This window comes from Lactuca saligna, chromosome 1 (genome assembly GCF_052625555.1).
Source record: "Lactuca saligna cultivar CGN05327 chromosome 1, ASM5262555v1, whole genome shotgun sequence".
NCBI lineage: Eukaryota > Viridiplantae > Streptophyta > Magnoliopsida > Asterales > Asteraceae > Lactuca > Lactuca saligna.
This window is the reverse complement of record NC_136417.1, coordinates 4,005,335-4,010,035: the sequence shown is the minus strand read 5'-3', so window position 1 is coordinate 4,010,035 and position 4,701 is coordinate 4,005,335.

Sequence of the window (4,701 nt, the reverse complement as noted above, 5' to 3'; positions counted from 1 at the left end):
TATATATATATATATATATATATATATATATATATATATATATATATATATATATATATATATATATATATATATATATATATATATATATATATATATAATAAACAACTCTTCTATTCGGACATTTAGTATGCATTGGTTTTGTTTTGATTATACCTTTTAACTTTACGTTTATCTTTTACAATTTTGGCTGAAAAGTTATGCCCAAGGGCATAAACCCCGAATTTTATGACTACTGCAAATATTCCTTATCTCTCATATTTTTAATCTATAATATGCATTGTATGTTTGTATTAGTACAATTGTACAAAAAACAATAAATGGCACATAGTATAATGTAAACACAACATCTTTATATCACAAAGAGCACGATTACATCTTTAATCTTGAAATCTCACTTTTAGATTTATACACTTTTACAATCAAGTCAAGTATGTGAGAAAATATAATATTAATAATAGAATATGGGTTTTGTATGAACCTTTTTTTTGTGTGTGTGGATATGATCTACAATGAGGAATGACGCATGACACCTCACTGCCTCACAATACTAAGTTTAGGGCATGTTTGGTACAAATAAATAGGATTGTAACAAAGAATAAAAAAGCAATAACAAAGAATTAAGCTGGGAAAAAAGAATTGTTTCCATCATTTGATACAACGTCAAATTCACCCGGATTCACCAAAATATATATATATATATATATATATATATATATATATATATATATATATATATATATATATATATATATATATATATATATATATATATATATATATGATGATTAATTCTTTTGTTGGGTTGTAGTAAATAATAAAATGGAAACGAATTTTTACCATGTTTAATTTTTAAACAACATTTTTTTTTTTTATAATTAATCAATCAACATAATAGCAATAAGCTAACAAAACAAGAACAAATGATTACATAAATGATAAATGTTCAAGCAAATTTGATTTTTAATTTTTTTGCCTCTATTACATATCTAATGTAAGGAATGCAATATTAATGAAATAGGGTTACATAGATGAAATATGCCTGAAATTATTGAACAATTTGTCAAAACAACGGCTCTGTGAACTCCAAAGAGTGTTGTAAATGACTGACAAAGAGTGTTGTAAATGACCGACACCCACAACTGATTTGAACTTGGTTAGAGGATTACAATTTGTAAATTCATGGACATCAAATAAGGATTCTTTTGCTAACATCTTGTTGTACAAACAAGTTATACTTTACCATTTTAAGAGTTGAAACAATGAAACAAAATATCCTAAAACATCCTATAACGAGGAGAAATAATAAGAATATATAAAAGCAACATACTTGAAGATCTTGATAACACAAGCAATAAGCAAGAACATGAATTAAGTATATGAACCCACTATATCATAGGTATTGATCCTGTGACAAAAGACTAGACGTCTAGACTCAACAATGAAAATGGTTAACGACCAAAAGGGCAAATGACCTGCTTGTTATACCCAAATGAAAATGGACTAATAGTACCAATTGAGTTTGTAAGACTTTGAACCAACAAACTCACAACCAAATTTCACAATAAGTTAGAGTAAATAATGCAACAAGCCCTGAATTCCTTATACCAAAATCAAACAATCGATTTTATTATAAGACATAAGATCATAGGGTCGAAACTCATTGCTAATTGGACATTAAGTGTTTGGTGAGACCACAAAAATAGTTTATAATAACTTCTAAAGTAGTTTTCTAATAAGTTATTTGAGATAGTTTTATTTGAGATAGTTTATTGATATGTTAATTTATAGGTTAAAAAGTAGTTTTTTCAACTAGTACGTTAACCAAAGCCTTATAAGATTTTGAGTTAAGATGTAACATCCCGAAATTCAAGACCAAAAATTTTGTTTTTAACTAAGTTATTATAAAACCATAAGTATAAAAACATCCATAGTAACATCCCATGTCAAAACCGAAATATAAATAATCAAAACATGTTATCATAATACAGTATCACAGTGAAATCCCAAAGATTTCATGTGCGGAAAACATAGTGTGATGCGCTGCGATCGAGCCGACTCATTTCCTTTAAAAACGAAGTACCTGAAACCAAAACAGAAAACTGTAAGCACAAAGCTTAGTGAGTTCCCCCATCATACCACATACCACACATAACACATACTGTCAGACATATCTTGGTGCCCGACCTACCCTACTGAGCATACCGGGATGCTCAACCTACCCCTGCTAGGCATACCGGGGTGTCTAACCTACCCCTGTCAGACATACCGGGGTGTCCGACCTACCCCTCCGGTTTATTTCAATCGGTTACAGGGACTATTTCACCCCTACTACTACCACATAAAACATAACATAATCATCCTGTCAGGAATACCGGGGTGCCTAACCTACCCCTTAGCCCTATCGACCAGATATGGGGACTATCCCCCCTGACTGCCACTATCACATAACATCATATCATGCTAGCACATAAACATATTAGATAGTGGCAAATCAGAAAATTATCACGAAGATAATCATCCATAACCACTCTTACTAGTGGGCCGACATTGGGGCCTTAGACCCAATTCTATTGGAAGGTAACTCACCTCGAATGCTGAAGCTCGCTGCCCGAACTCCGTAGCTGCGGCCCTGACGGCTTTCCAAACTGATAATTTCCAGCACGATATCTAATTAGCACTAAGTTCTAAACCTTGAACCATATTCCAATCTAGGGGTAAAATGACCATTTACCCCTAGTCCAACTTGGTCCATATCTCATGCCCAAACCATGATCTAAAATGGCCCAACACTAGGTAGGCTTCCCAAGCCCACTAGTAGCTCACTAATGGTCCAATTTGCTAAATTGTGCCGAATCCCTCTAATATGCCTTACCTTAAGCCCAAACATATTCTTGTGCCAAATTATTTGTCTCCTGATGGCCTACTAAGGCCCAAAGAACCAAAATCCACTGCATAACCCAATCCAAGGCTCAAAACACGCTAAGCCCATATATGATGAGTACGCGGGGCGTACTTCTCTGTACGCTAAGCATACAAGCTGTATGGGAGTACGCTGTGCGTACCTGCATGTACACCTAGCGTACTTCTCTGTTAAGTCACTTTTCCCATTAGGTGCTTAAGACTCTATCCCAACAGCTAAAAAAACACAGATCCAAGTCCTCTTCAATGTCTTAATCAATGAAGTCACTGACTTGGTGGCTTTACATTATCCTAATAAGCCCAAAAATATAAAATGGCATTATATTCTCATAAAAATGATCTTAACTCATGCATGAACCTAGTAAGACATCCAAGATGACAACTTTCTGCCTTAGGGACTCATTTAGAACTGAGTGGCAACTCCAAGTCCTGGAAATCGGATTGAACCTCAAAGCTTCATCCTTTGGACCAAAATGGTCCGAAAACTCAACCTAAGAGATCTAAGGAAGTAATCACTAAGTTCAGATCTTTATACCTTCAAATGGTCAGAAATGAAGCAACAATCCCAGATCTACAACCTTTCCTTTGAACCACCGCTCCTTTCTTGTTTGGAAAAATGGATCTGCAACACCAAAATGCTATCTAGTGGCCTTCTAAGCTCCAAGAACACTCAAATATGGATTAGGGTTTTGTAGTAGCTCTTTTAGGGTGGAAATGGAGGCTGGCCTTCAAGACATAAGGTTCTTTATATAGGGCTTAACCCTAAAATTACAGTTTGGGAACTCTGAACGTATGCTGGGCGTACGCCTCTCCGCACCGATGTCCATATGACCTTATACATTGGGCATAACCCAGCTTAAGTTGGGCGTACCCAGCTAAACACACGCATGCATTCCATACATGCATAGGACTGCCTTGTCACAAAACTCCATTAGGGACTAAAATTGACAATAACTCCAAAGTGCTATAACTCCCTCATTCTAAGTCCGTTTCCGACGAACTTTATATCCACAAAAGGTGGCGAGAAGCCCTACGCTCCAAGCATCACACCCGAGCCTTAAAACCTTCTAAATAAAGCCTAAAATGCATAATAGGATGAGATATCAATTTACAGTCATACCCTTGGCTCCCGAAGACACAATCGAATACATGTGTCACTTGAATCATAGCCACTACATTCGAAATGGGCTAAATCCTTTCTTTCCCAAAGCTCTAACCCCCATGACAACTAATGATTAAGCCGCAACCCCAATCAATAAGGCAAATCTAAAACCAGGTGTTACATAAGATCTTAAGAGTGTGTTTTGTAGAAAGAATTAAAGGGAGAGAAATGGAATTGAGTGTAATTTTATTGATCTCGACATATCAACAGGAAGTATCACTTTATTAGACATCAAGTAGAATAAGGAAACCTCGTGGTTATAGAGGATATCATCAGAAGATAACCCAACAAATCCGCTTATGAAGGGACTGAGTAGGGTTAAGCACTTGCAGCACGCTAGGAGCATTGGGCTGAAGGATGATATTAGTTTAGATTAGATAGTTTGGAAACTTGTAATAGATAAATGTAGTTGAAACTTGATTATTAAATAAAGGAGTATTATTTAAAAGTTTTGTCTTATGTTAATTGTTTAACTATTGTTTCATTTTTGCATGTTTTGAATTCCAGAATAACTGAGTTTATTAAGAATAATCGAATTATTCAAACAATCCACAATCGTTCATATGTTGGAAGTAGGTATGATGAAAATTGTCATGAATTGGTGTGTAGATTGTCTA